At 42.5% G+C, this 15,405-nt stretch overlaps 1 long non-coding RNA gene across 1 annotated transcript in view; it reads right to left on the bottom strand.

Annotated features, from left to right (window-relative positions):
• Positions 1–10,141: 10,141 nt before the first annotated feature.
• Positions 10,142–15,405, bottom strand: part of LOC135229204 (uncharacterized) — a 29,814-nt gene continuing 24,550 nt past the window's right edge. Inside the window, exon 3 of the long non-coding RNA XR_010319985.1 lies at positions 10,142–11,472. This is a non-coding gene — a long non-coding RNA (uncharacterized LOC135229204). The remainder of the gene's footprint in view (positions 11,473–15,405) is intronic.

Genomic DNA, 15,405 nt, shown 5'->3' on the forward strand with positions numbered 1-15,405 from the left:
ACTTTCACTTAAAGCACACAAAAAAATATTAAAAAAATAAGGATGCTTTCTATCATTATTTATATTAAATATTTAACACTGGAGGTCCAAGCTAGAACAAAATGACAACAAAAAGAAGGAAAAGCTGCAACTGCTATTATTCATAGATTACAGAAATGCCTCCACAGAAAAATTTACAAACCATTGAAATTAATGCCAGTCAATCGTAAATATAAACTAAAAAATAAACTGCATTTCTATGCATCAGCATCAAGCCGACTCTGTTGTAGCTCTTAGTGAAAGCAGAGGACACTGATAGGGAAATAGCAGGATTTGGGTGGGCTAGACAAGGAGGGGAGAACACTATTTTACACCAGGCTTCATGTATAACCATGGGTATTTGTTAGTCATCTAGTACTGCCATGAGAAAAAAATAACACAATTGGGTGGCTTTAAAGAACAGATATTTATTTTCTCACAGTTCGGGAGGCTAGAAGTAGGAATTCAGGGCATGGCTCATGTCTACTTCAGCTTCTAGCAGCTTCCAGCCACCCTTTCCGTTCCTGGCCTTGTAGATTATCTTCCCCTTTGTCTGTCTCCCTCTTCCCCTGTTTGTGTCTGTGTCTATTCTGCTCTTTTTGTAACTCAGAAGGGATTAGGTTTAGGACCCACCCTACACTGGTATGGCCTCATTAAAATAATTTTAAAAATCCCCTATTTCCAAATCAGGTCACATTTATAGGTACAGTAGTTAGGATTTCAACGTACCTTTGGGGTTACACAATTCAGTCCATATAGTACCCTCACCAGATATTCTAGGCTGAGAGTACAAATATGAGCAGCTGAGAGTTCTATTTTTTGTCTATATTAGTTGGCTATCACTTGTCTGAGTCCACCCATATAAACTTTGGAGCAACTTATTATGAAGGACCAGGCCAACCTTTATTAGCCATGTCCATTATGTGGAAAAACACACACATTCCCATCAGTGAAGCCCTGAGAAATTCATCGATAAGGGTGGAACGGGGTTGGGACCAAGAATTGTTTCATGGCGTTGGTAACATGGCATAGCTGTCAGACATCTACGTAAAGATGTCAGGTAATAATACTGACAGCTAACACTTACTGGTGCCAGGACTCTTGTGAGGGCTTCTCCTTTCTTAAGATACTTGCTCTGCATGATACCCATGTGAGGAATGTATCATTATAAGGCACATTTTACAGATGAAGAACTCAGTACAGAGAGTTACGCTGACATTTGAATAGAAGTCATGAACCAGGAGGAGTTGAAATGGATGGAGGTGTAAACATCACATCCTCAGCTACAGACAGACAGCAACCGACTCCCTGAGGCATCCTAGAGAGAGGGTGTCAATAGAGAGAGAGGACTAAGCACTGAGCCTGGGGGCACTCTGACATCTAGAAGCCGGACAGATGAACGGCAGCCAACAAAGCTCTCTGAAGTCCAGTGTGGTTCCTGGAGCATGGTCTGTCCTTTCTCTTGACTGCATTTTACCAGTTCCCCTCCCACCCGCACTGGGTGTCCCCTTCACAATGGCAGGGACAATGGGTACTTTCACCATTGCGTCCACATGATGTAGACTATTCCTGGCACATGGAATCTTTATCTGAAATTCCACAGCAAATCTCTAGAGGCTGACGTTCTCATAGCTTCTGTCGCCTCTGCAGCCCCTGCTTCTGTCTGTCCATCTGCTGGGCTGCACCACACGGAACCAGTTATGAAATTCAAGCCCATCTTGCACTCGACAAGGTCCTACTCACACAAAATTTGTATTAGCTTAAAAGAAAAGGTGTGTAGATAAGATACACAAGGGATTTAATTGCAGAAAACAAACCTTAAAATGAAATGGCTGGGAATGGTGGCCTCCCTTTATAAAAAGGCGTCTCTGTACGGACTACGGGAAAATGCAGTGAAGATATGGGTCATGGGAAAAGGAGCGTTTGTAGCAATCTGGTAATCACTCAGACCACCTGTAAAAATGTTTTCATCCTTTTTCTCATACCTTACACAAAACGAAATTCCAGATGGATAGAATATTTAAAATTAAAATATGCAACCATAAAAATTTTAGAAGTTTTTATTTTCTTTTTATTGATAAAAGAGAAAGACTTTTTAAAAATCCCAAAATATGAAGGCTAAAACTGTTAAGATCTATAGATCTTTGGCATATCAAAAAGTATATGAAGGGAGTAAAAATACAGGCAAAAAGCTGAAAAAAGGTTTGCAGGCTAAGGATTTGAATAGAGATTTCTCAAAAGCAGATACAGAAACTGTCAACAAGCACAGGAAAAGAAGCGTAACCTCATTAGTCATCAGGGAAATGCAAATCTAAACTAAAGTGCACTACTATTTCAAAAGCAGTAAGATGGCTAAACTCAACAGGATGGACAAGTGTCGGCGACGATGTGCAGAAGCTGGAATACCGCTGGTGGAAATGTAAAATGATCCAATTGTTTTGGAAAACGGTTTGGAAATTCTGCAGAAAGTTAAACATAGAATTACCACACAACACTGCAATTGCACTCCTAGGTCTGCACCCCGGAGAATCAAAAGCATATTCACATACAAACTCACACAGAGGATTCCTAGTAGTGTTATTCATAACAGCCAAAATGTGGAGAGAACCCAAATGTCATGACCTGATAGACAGGATGTGGTATATTCATAGACTGGAATATTACTCAGCCACAAAAAGGCACCAAGTACTGATACATGCCACAACATGGACGAACCTTGAGAACATTACGCTAAATGAAAGAAGCCAAACACAAATGACCGCAACGTGCATGATTCCATTTACATGAAATGTCCAGAACAAACCAACACAGACAGAAGTAGATTAGTGGTTGCTACGGCGTGGAGGAAAGGAGTAATGAGGATGACTGTTAATACGCCTTCATTAACAAGGGCCTTTATTTACTGGGCACTGAAAATATTCTGAAGCTAGACAGTGGTGACTGTTGTGCCAAGTCTGCCCATATACTAAAAGCCACGGTATTGTGCATATTTTCAAAGGCAGTGTTACGGCAGGTGAATTGTATCTCAATAGAAGTATTTGTGATTCCTAAAAGACTAACTTTTCAATTAACATATAGAACCTATAAATCAGTAGGGAAAAAACGATCCAATTTTAAAATGTCTCCCTCCAAAGCAAAGGGAAGGGGGTACATTCCATCCACACAGCTTATTTTTTTATCTCTTCATTATTCAACTTCTATTCTCACCTTATGTAACTCTAAATTATACAAATAATTGTCTCCATTTTCCTTATCCCTGTTTTCACTATTTAACTAAATAAAGACAGCAACACAGTGTTTTTTTATAAAAACCCACCCACATTCACTCAAATAATTTTTTAGCACTTCTTAGGCACCAGGTACCAGGATACTCTGACAAACACAACAGACAAGTTCCTGCCTGCATGGGCCTTCTATTTTTGTGAAGCAGGCAGATCATAAACCAGCCAACCAGCTCTTAATGTAACCTAACATTAAGGAGGGAAACGTAATTTTGGAGCTATCTCAAGCTGTTGTCTCTCTCACAAAGATTTCTCCGAATCTAGTGAAAAGTAAACACCTCGAAGGAACTCTGTGGGGCCAATAAATGTGAAAAAGCCATTACATTTCAGTTTTGTTTTGTTACTTTCACCTGGTACTTTGTCATCATTTTTTAATAACACGATTATGGAGCTGACATCAAACTCTCACCACTTGGCTGAAAGAAAAAACCAAACCTGTAGCCATCTAGTCAATTCTGACTCAGAGACCCTATACGACAGAGTAGAACTGCCCCATAGGGTTTCCAGGGAGCAGCTGGTGTTAGGACACAATTCCCTCTTATAAGAATCTGAAAGCTGTTCACTGTGGATGTGGGAGGGACTCAGTAACACTTGCAGAGATTTCCACGTGGGTGGGGTGCTCTAGTGTGAGCATCGGGGGAATGGACCCCATGTGCACTTTGCAGCCTTCTGCAGATTATGACACAACAAACATTCACTCTTCATCGTCCTACATCTTGGAAGAGAACAGAGGGAATTGTTAGGCAGGACCCTTCAAAAATGCAGGGCAAGAAATTTTATTGCAACATTAAATGGAAAATAAAGTCTTCCTACATTTTTCCTCCTTCCCTACCTCATTTCAAGGAGATAGCTGGACTCACAGTGTTGAAGTTCTGAAACTTCAAGACTCTGAAGAGTCTGTGGTAAAAGCCTCAGCTCACTGAGGTGATCACACTGAGTGAACTGGAGCCCAGGGGAAGAGTGACAGTCAGATAGTAGTGTCCTAGACATTGGGAGGAGTAGGAGCTCCTTCTTGATAGTGCCCTGGGGTAGGTTACAGCACCTCAAAGGCTGATGCAGGCACATAAGTAGACAAACCCTGTTATGCTGTTGACAGCCCCACCAAGGTTCTCATGCTCCAGCTGAGAATGGAAACAGCAGAACGAATGCTTCTAGAGAGACCACCCACATAGGCTGAGGCAATGGGTGTGTTGAAGGTCTTCTCCAAGCACTGGTCCTTCATTAGACCCTGGGAATTACTGCATATCTGGATGAGGGAGTACCCTAAAAGTAAGTGAGGTTAAAAACTCCCCTCAATTTTGTAAGCAGGTAGTTCTGAACCTCAATTCATTTTATTTTTTAAAAAATCATGCTTTTTTTCATACATGATTTTGTGCAGACTCGCACATAAAATTCGTATTACTAATTCATGCAGTAAGTCAACAAAGATTTCCTGTATAAACAGCTACATGTCAGACCCTAGGCCAGATGCTCTTGGTGATGAAATGACTTAGAGAAGTTGCCTCACTGCCTGGTAAGAGAAACGGCAAAGTCAACAGGTGTATCAGTCACGTATTGCTGTGTAACAAATGACTCCAAAAGGTAGTGTCTTAAAAAAACAACCATTTACTAAGCTCACAATTTTTCAGGTTGTCACTTTGGGGTTCTTCTGATCTGGGCCAGCCACAGTGGCTCGCAGCAGGGCTTACTCATGTGTCTACAATTTGATTCCAGGTCACCTGCGAGCCAGTTTCATAAAATCAACTCAGTGAAACCGCTGGATCCTGTTTCCAATGGTCCCTCATCATTCAGCAGGCTGGCCTGGGGTCATTCCCACAGGTTCTCAGGGTTTAAGAGCAACAAAAGGGCAAGACTCAATGTAAAATCTTTTCAATTCTCTCCTTCTATCATCTCTGCTACTATTTCAATGGCTGAAGCAACCGTAAGGTCGGCCTTCAACAGGTAGAAGAAGACTCCTACTGCTAATGAAAGGTGTTCTGGAGTCTCATAGAAGGCATGGGCACAGAGAGGGGAAGAATGTGTAGTAAATGCAATTGTGTTTTATGCTGTGGTAAAGGGTTTCCTGGGTACAATGGAGTACAGAGCAAGAAGTGGACTCATCTACCAGGAGAAGATTCAGGGAAGACTACAACCAGGAAGTCATGCCTGAACCAAGTTGGGAATATGACTGAATAGTTAAGGGATGAAAAAAGGCCGAGCATCCAGGAAGCCCCAGGTATTTTCCACAGGCTTCAGTAAAAGGGGAAGGATGGCTTGATGAGAAAAGTCTGAGGAAACAGGGTAAAAGCACTGGGGGATTTGTTACATTTGTGAACAGGCACAGATTATCTTTTCTTCTATTGTTTCCCTACCATTCCTGCCTCTTCTGTCCTTTTCGGTCACACAAAACAAACCCCTACCATCCCCATGTTGGAATTTTTATTTTCCTTGGAGAAGTCTCCTCCTTCCTCATCACCACCCCAACCTTCTTAATTTCTTCCTCAAATGGTCTCCCCATTTGCTGGTTTCTCTTCTAAATGGCCTCCTAAACAAAAGCAGAGTCTGTCATGGGCTTTCCCCAAGTCAACTCCCAAACTTCCCATTCTGGCTGACCACAAAATTCCTGAGTCTTAGGGCTTTTTGGTAAGTCATAAACCTCATCTGTTCCAGTGGGGTCAGTTTTCTTCACCTCCACGCTTCACCAGGGAGAGTAGGCCAGCAGATGGGAAGGGAGAGAACATCTCCTAGTCAGAGAGCAGAGCCTGTGTGAAGACTCAGAGACTAAGGAGACCTAAGAGGGGCTCAGAGTGGACATTTTATAACCAGAGCTGGAGAGACATGATTCCAACAGAGTCAAATGAGAGGACTGGGAGAAAGCAGCTGCCCATGATACTGTTATCATTCCCTGTGCTCTCTTTACCCACCAAGGGATAGTAACTCCTTACACGGCACCGAAAAGTTTCAATTCATTTTTAGTATCTAATCTCCTTCTTCCCACATTGGCACTAGCACTTCTCAAGCGCCTACCTGACAGTTTCATGTTTTTCTGGTTGCCGTGTTTAGCTTCAAACTGGGCCCATGGAACTCAGCAGTGTCAGCAATGATGTCACACAGGATTACGGAAGCCTTGGTGCTAACTCAGATCTCAGCTGCTTTTTGAAAAGGGTGCCAACCTCAGGTCTTGTGGGAGAGAAACTGTAGCTACTGAATCAAGGAAATTCAGGAGCAAGCCAGAGTCCCCAGGTTATTAAAGCTTCCTGCTGGGAGAAGGGATAAAGGTCCTTCAGACCATTATGTTTGGACATCTTCACCCAAGCAGGATGAAACAGTGATACACGAGGAAAAGGCCTTTCTCTAAGACTCCAGATAAAGGTGAGGAAAAGTTGTCCCCGATTGATGAGTGCTACAGAACAAAAGGTCTGACTTCCACCAGAAAAGAGAGCCATGGTAGGACAAGATGAAGGATTTGGGGTGAATGGATAAGGTCATAAGGAAGATTCTCCTGAGAAAGCACATTCTGTCATTTAGTGGATAATTAACCAAAGTTTATTTTGTCAATAAGAAATGTAGGAATAAATGAGGGATGAAATGAAAGAATTCAATTGTAAGTTTGAGAGCTTTCCAGAATAGCTGCAGAAAAGGCACTCTTTTGTTCTGGATCTGAACATGGTGGAAGGGAAGGAAGCCAGTGGGCAACTGGGGCAGAGAGTATAGGATGGTGGAAAGGGTGGGTTGCAAGAAGCGTACTTCATTATTATATTTTCTAATGAGATGGAATTAATATACCATGTGAAGAACTAAGGAAATTTCTCAGGAGGTTCTGGGAGTGGTAGGTTGAAGAGGCCAGAACCCACATCATTGAGGGCAGAAGAAGGGCTGTAGACTCCTTCCTAGATCCAGGAACTCCCCTTCCCCTCCTGTGTCTCCTGCCCACCTCCCTCAAGAGCCTAACAACCCCTAACCACAAACATGGCTACAGGATAGAATTTTTTATTTTCCTACTTTTCTCAACCTGAGCTTCATCTAGGATCAGTCATGTATCACTCTTTTCAGGCCAGTTTTGTTGCCCTCCCTACTACTATTACCTCTGCTGTCCTCCTCCACCCAGTGCTGCCCTCCACTGGCCCTGCTTCCTGCTGCTTCCTGCTTTTCTGACTGGCCTCTAATACCCTTTGAGAGATCCCCCACCCCATCTTCTGTCTGTCACTGGAGCTTACACTCCCCTCCCAAACTCCTTCTCTTTCTTCCTTAACTCGCCAATCCTTCCCTCAAACTCAGAAAAAAACTGACCCTTAAGCTGACATATACAAGACCCGCCCCCGCCCACAGGAGGCATGGTTGCGATTTGGCTACTAAGGTTTGTGCCATCAGACTCTCAAATGTGGACATCTGTTTCTGCCTCACGCTGAAGGACATGGTAATGGGCTTCTGTTCAGAGAAAGGCAATCTTAATCTCCTGGTGTAGGCTAGTTAAGGGTACGAGGAGAAGTTTTAAATCACACATAAAAGTACAAATTACGCTGTCTCTTTAAGTATAATTCCTTCTGTGAAAATCCTTCCCTTAAAAGGAGTATGAAAACAAGTTACAAAGAGGAGACCGATTCTCCTGTTTCAATGTTTACACTCTAAATTTACTAAAAAAAATAACTTTCATAGAAAACAGTTTTTAGAGAAACCATGTATTATCATGAAGGTGCAGAGGATGAGGTAACTTCCATATTCCACAGGAGCAAATTCACTTCCATCCAACAAACGCAAAAAAAAAAAAAAATTTTTTTAATGTGGCGATCCTCTGTTTATATTATAAACTATCACAGGATAAACCTTCGGCTGCTAACTAAAAGGTCTGGCAGTTGGAATCCACCAGCTGCTCCTTGGAAACCCTAAGGGGAGTTCTACTCTGTCCTATAGGGTTGCTATGAATTGGAATCTACTAAAAGAAAACTGGGAGTTTTATTTTTAAATCAATGTATTATAATTTTTGGAAAAACGATAGACTTTTGCTATAAGGTAGTACCATCGCTGAAATTTTCTGGAGGAGACATTATTGCCCAGAGTAAATTCCCTAAAGTATGGTCTGTGCCTGGGGAAGAAGAAAGAAACCATGGGGACTGTGGAAGTGGAGGATGGTGGTGATGGAGAGGCCTCCAGGGATGCCTAGACCAGAGACTTAGGTCACAGTTGAGACACCAGAGCCCAGACGGCTCATGTAAATTAACTCTCCATTATTGCAAGTCTCAACCCAAGAGGAAAGTGTCACTCAGGGTAGAACATGAGAACAAAAAGCCCAAGTTCCAAGCCCAGGAGGATTCCCCAAGTATCAGCGAGGCCTTTTGCATCAGCTTCCACTAGGCAGAATTCCCACTCATCAAATTACTCCAGAGATCCATAGGTCAAGTATGAGTATTCTACCCAAGTGTGTAAGGTCAAGGGGTTAGCCATGGTCTGGCAGACCAGACCAAAACATCTCACACCCCTGTCGGCAAAAGGCCCCTGGTCTTGAGGCCGAGTTTTTGAAGAAAGTGAGTGCCATCAGGTCTGCCCTCAGTCTAACCAACACTGAGTCCCTGGTCAGCATCCTGGAGTCCTGGCAAGAAGAGCCAGGCACCTCCAGGAGCATCTGGAGGAGGAGACAGGGGCTGAAGAGGCTACCACACCTACTGGTGCTGCTACACATGTCGGAGACCTGGCTGCAGAGGGTGCAGGCATGGCCTCAAGGTCAAAGGAGAAAGCACCTGAAGACGTGCTAGGACACTTAGACTGAGAGGAGCAGGATGTCTGGACTGCAAAATATGCACCCTTCAGGGAAGAACTTCATTCAGGCTTCTTAAACCCACCTCACCTGGAAGATCCACTCTTTTAGCCTTGTGCCCCTTCCACGACCCCTCAAGTACATGGAGAGATCCAGCCCTAGAGCACCAGGGTGGAAGAAGCCCCAGGATAGCTGTCCAAAGACATGAGGTCCACTCCAAAGCTCCCCCCGCCAAGGAGAGAAGAGGACAAGACTCACCTGCAGATGAGGTCTCAGGGCCCTGAGAATGAGCACAATGTTTGTAAGGAAAGAGAAATGGGATTTCAGTGGGACATGGAAGTCTGAGAAAGAGCCTCTGCAAAGATAGCTCTAAGGGAGGTGTGATTGTGAAGGTGGGCTGGTCACTGAGTTCTTTGTAGTACAAGGTAGCAGACAGAAGCCAGACTCTGGGGGGAACCTGCCTGCCGGTGAGCAGTGGGCTTAAAACCCTAAACCAATGAGAATCGAATCCCTTCCCAGCAGCTTCTGCACAGATCAGTGATGTTTGCTTGGTCTTTCTCTTTTCTGTGGTCTAACCTGATGTGTCCTGAGATCAGAGAGTTGGAATAGAAAAGCCTGACTGAAATGAAATGAGCAAAGAGAAGACAAGGCCTCCTAAATCTGGTGAAGACAGAACACAGATAACCAAAGGTGAGGATGGGAAGAAACAGATTGAGTTCCAAGTCCCATCCACAGTATCCCAGGGCCTGGGAATCCCTGGAAGTGCCAGAGGTGTGTACTCCCTGGGAGATGTGACCCCAAGTGTCAGAGGAAGCCCTATGGAGCAAGGAAGGGAGGGCAGGGACTCTAGGATGGGCACTTCCATACAGGCTGCCCATGTGAATTTCTCAGAGTGACCATGACAGATCCTGAGAGGGACAGTTTGAGGCAAAGGAAAGTAAGTTTTCTGAAGAGGGGTGAATTCCACAGTCTCCTGATAATGAAACAGAAATCCCGTCCTGCTCAGAGGTACTGAGTAGGAGGGATTGTGAATTCCCATCCTGCACAGAGGCTGGCTGGGAAGTTCGACTGTCTAAAGACAATGTGGCCAAAGTCTTCTTTATCTTTCAAAGATGTATCTTCAACTTCCTGCAAATTCAATTCTGGAAAAAAGCCTAGAATATACAAGTGTGGGTTTTTCAGGAGAGCAACAAGGGGAGAAGGTGATAGTGGCATATCAGAGAAGGAGAACAACAGTCTAATAGTCCCTGTGTTACTTAATGAATCACACATGGTGTCCAGCATTATTCCTTATCTGTAGACATGTAAATGCAGTAGATGTTTTAGCAATAACTGAATTAATCCTCACAGAATTCTTTTTGGCCATTTCCAGGTACAGAGACCAGAAGAAGTCATTAGTTACAAGAGCAAGCAATAATTCGCTGGTCTGAATTTTGTTCAATTTCTGTGTTTGCCCTTCATAGATTGATAAAAGTCTCTGAATCTGGCATTGAAGACAGTGTTTTCTCTGTTGTTATGGATTGAATAGTGTCCCCCAAAACGTGTGCCAACCTGGCCAGACCATGATTCCCAGTATTGTGTGGTTGTCCTGCATTTTGTGATCTGATGTGATTACTTATGTGTTGTAAATTCTAACCTCTGTGATGTAAATAAGGCGGGATTAGAGGCAGTTAGGTTAATGAGGGAGGACACAATCTACAGGATTAGGGTGAGTCTTGAGTCAGTCTCTTTTGAGATACAAAGAGAAGAGTGAGCGGAAATGAGAGGGACCTCATACCACCAAGGAAGAAGTGCCTGGAGTGGAGCACGTCTTTTTGACCCAGTGTCCACGCGCTGAGAATTTCCTAGGCCAGGGGAAGATAGATGACAAGGACCTTCCCCCAGAGCCACAAAGAGAGAGAGCTTTCTCCTAGACCTGGTGCCCTGACTTCAAACTTGTTGCTTCTTAAACTGTGAGAGAATAAGTTTCTGTTTGTTAAAGCCATCCACTTTTGGTATCTCTGCTATAGCCACACTAAAAAAAAAACTAGATAACTAAAAAACACATATATAAAATAGTCAAAAGAAAAAAAGTTTCAAATACACACACATACACGTATGATGTTATTAAACTTTAAAAGCTTTTACATTCTTATAACACATTTAACAATAGAGATTTGTATATAGAAGTTATAATAAGAGCCATCCCCACATAAGTATATTATACCTGCTCCCCTGAAGTGTCCAGTGTCCAAAGATACATATGTACCCTTTTACACACTTCTTTTTGCCGGGACACATGTAAGTACATTCATTTGTTTGTTTTTATGGAAATTAGGTCACACTCTATCCATGTTTTTCTCTGAATCACTCTTCACTTGGTCAATATCATGAGTCAGAATCAGGGCAGGGGCTGACTGCAGAACAGATGATCAGTTGCTCATATTCACGTTCAAGTTGAAGCTGAAGAAAATTAAAACAAGTCCATGAGTCAAAGTATGCCCTTGAGTATATCAAACCTGAATTTAGAGACCATCTCAAGAATAGATTTGATGCACTGCACACTAATGATCGAAGACCAGATTAGTTGTGGGATGATAGCAAGGACATCATATATGAAAAAAACAAAAAGTCATTAGAAAGACAGGAAAGAAAGCAAAGACCAAAGAGGATGTCACAAGAGACTCTGAATCTTGCTCTTGAATGTACAGTAGCTAAAGAGAATGGAAGGAAAAATAATGTAAAAGAGCTCAACAGAATACCTGAAAGGGAAGCTGGAGAAGACAAAGTATGATAATATAATGTGAACAGATCTGGAGTTAGAAAACCAAAAGGGAAGAAAACACCTGGCATTTCTCAAGCTGAAAGAACTGAAGGAAATATTCAAGCCTCTAGGTGCAATACTGAAGGATTCTATGGGCAAAATATCGAACAACAGAGGAAACATCAAAAGTAGATGGAAGGAATACAAAGACTCAATACACCAAAAACAATTGGTCGACGTTCAACCATATCAGGAGGTAGCATAGGATCAAGAGCTGATGGTACTGAAGGAAGAACTCCAAGCTGCACTGAAGGCATTGGCAAAAAACATGGCTCCAGGAATTGATGGCGTACCAAATGAGATGTTTCAACACAGGGACGCAGTGCTGGAGGTGCTCACTTGTCTATTCCAATATATTTGGAAGACAGCTACCTGACCAAATGACTGAAAGAGATCTATATGTGTGCCCATTCCAAAGAGAGGTGGTCCAACGCAATGCGGAAATTATCGAGCAATGTCATTAACATTACATGCAAGAAAAATTTTGCTGAATTTAATTTAAAAACAGTTGCAGCAGTACACAGACAGGAAACTACCAAAAATTCAAGCTGGATTCAGAGGAAGACATGGAACATGGGATATCATTTCTGATGTCTGATGGATCTTGGCTGAAAGTAGAGACTATCACTAAGATGTTTACCTATTTTTGTTTACTATACAAGCACACTCAACTGTGTGGCTCATGACAAATTATGGATAGCTTACCAAAGAATGGGAATTCCAGAACACTTAACTGTAGTCATGCGGAATATCTATGTAGACCAAGAGGCAGTCATTTGAGTAGGGCAAGGGGATACCGTGTGGTTTAAAATCAGAAAGTTATGTGTCATGGTGGTATCCTTTCACCATACTTACTCAATCTGTATGCTGAGCAAATAATCTGAGAAGCTGGTCTGTAAGAAGAAGAACATGGCATCAGTTTTGGAGAAAGATTCACTAACAACCTATGATATGCAGCTGATACGACCTTGCTTGCTGAAAGTAAAGAGGACTTGAAGCAGTTACTGATGAAGAGCAACCACTACAGCCTTCAGTATGGATTACACCTCAACATAAAGAAAACAAAAATTCTCACAACTGGACCAGTAAGCAACACCATGATAGAGAAAATACTGAAGTCATCAAGCATTTCATTTAACTTGAATCCATAATCAATGCCCACAGAAGCAGCAGTCAAGAATTCAAACAATGTATTGCATTGGGCAAATCTATTGCAAAAGACCTCCTTAAAGTGTTGTGAAGGAAAGATGTCACTTTGAGGACTAAGGTGTGCCTGAGCAAAGCCATGATATTTTCTATCACCTCACATGCTTGAGCAAGTTAGACAATGAATACGGAAAACCAAAGAACTGATTCATTTAAAATATGGTGTTGGCAAAGAATACTGAATATACCATGGACTGCCAGAAGAATAAACAAATCCATCTGGGAAGAAGTACACCAAGAATGCACCTTAGAAGCAAGGATGGCGAGACTTCGTCTCACGTGCCTTGGACATATTTTCAGGAGGGACCTGTCCCAGGAAAGGCTCATCATGCTTGGAAAAGCTGAGGGTCAGAAAAAAAGAGGAAGGCGCTCAACAACATGAACTGACACAATGGCTGCAAGAATGGGCTCAAACATAGCAATGATTGTGAGGATGGTTCAGGATCAGGCAGTGTTTCATTCTGTTTTACACAGGATCGATGGCCTCTAACAGCCACAACTAACATATGTAAGCATATATGGGTGGGTGGGTGTGTGTGTGTGTGTGTACCCATTGCCGTCGAGTCGGTTCCAACTCATAGTGACCCTACAGGACAGAGCAGAACTGCCCCACAGAGTTCCCAAGGAGCGCCTGGTGGATTCGAAATGCTAACCTTTTGGTTAGCAGCTATAGCTATTAACCATTATGCGACTAGGGTTTCCATATAAAAAAAAAATTTTTTTATATATATATATATATATATATACACACACATACACACACGTATATATACACACACTCTTTTTTTTTATATATATATGTGTGTATATATATATTCTGTTCACCAGTTTTGCATCTCTAGAGATCCCAGGCTAAGACATTTGGTACCTACACTGGTTCCAGAGGAACCAAATCTTAAGGATGAGTTTTCTGAATTGATTCTCAAGTCTGGCTAATCTTAAAGGCACTGATGACTGTCTCCAGTAGTAAATAGGCTATTGCTAATCCATGGTGGGAGGTGACAATAGAAATACGCAAAATACTACTACAACTGGATCAAATATTTGTGAGAGACAAGGCTCTGCCTGATTACATATTTGATACTTTTCTATAATTTTGTCAGAATAAGAATAATAAGGAAGCTGCTTGGTTGGTCCTGCTTTTGCTAGCCACACTGGTGAATGAAAGAAATGGACTCAAAGCTCAAGCACCACATACAAGATCTGAAAGCTGCCACTTGTGCCCAGAAAGAAAACCATATTTCTTATACTAACAAGGCTAATGCTGCCAAAAATAAACTCAGATTCTTATCATAAGAGTGACTGAATTAAAGCACCAGTTGAATATCCAACCTCAAATGGTTTCTGAAGTTAAAGTAAGGGCACTGATTGGGAAGAAATGGGATCCTGAAACTTGGGATGAGGACATATGGGCAGATAGTCAGGAAGCGGGGGACAATGAACCTCCAATTTCTGTTGAATCGCTCTTCCTAACAGAACCAGACCTCTTACTCCCATCTAAAGAGATTCTCTAACTTTGCCGGCTAAGCCACCCTTCCCAGTAAAACAATTATCCCTTCCACCTCCATCTGATGAGATTACCCCAGCTGTGCCTGAAGTGTCTTGTTTGAGTTGTCTCCTGGGGTGGTGTCTGGGGCATTGCCTGGGGCATCACCTTAGGCAGATGCCTTATAAGACACGGCTGAACATCCCACTGCCTCTGCCCATTTTTGCTTCTAGACCTATACCTAGACTTCAGTCCCAACAAGCCCCAAAAGGTGAGCTATGAAGTGTGACCCAGGATAAGCTATGCTAAACTCCAAAAGAACTGCTTGATTTTTCTAATATATACATACAGAAACCTGGTGAATATGTGTGGGAATGGCTATTTTGGGTGTGGGATAACGGTGCAAGCAACATAAAGGTGGATTAGTCTGAGTTTATTGATATAGGCCCAGGAAGCATAGATTCTTCATTCAGTGTTTCAGCTTGAGAGGTTAGAAAAGGATCTCATAGTTTATTTGGCTGGTTTACTGAAGCATGGATTAAGTGGTGGCCTAAAATAAATCAAGTGGAAATGGCAGATCTGCCATTGTATACTGTAGGAGAAGGTATCCAAAGGCTGAGGGAAATTGGAATGTTAGAATGGATTTATTAGGCTGGACCCACAGACCCACACACGGAGTGCCCAGAGGGCTCTCTTTTTACCATAGCAGTGAGGTACAAATTTGGGAAGCAAGCCCCAGCATTATTGAAGACTTCTGTGGTTGCTATTTTATGTAAGTAAGAGTCCACAGTGAGAACTGCCCTAACTGAATTAAGACACCTGACTACAATGCAGTTGACTGGACCCCATGGTGGTAGCATCCAAGTGGTGGCACTCAATC

This window comes from Loxodonta africana, unplaced genomic scaffold (genome assembly GCF_030014295.1).
Source record: "Loxodonta africana isolate mLoxAfr1 unplaced genomic scaffold, mLoxAfr1.hap2 scaffold_147, whole genome shotgun sequence".
Taxonomy (NCBI): domain Eukaryota; kingdom Metazoa; phylum Chordata; class Mammalia; order Proboscidea; family Elephantidae; genus Loxodonta; species Loxodonta africana.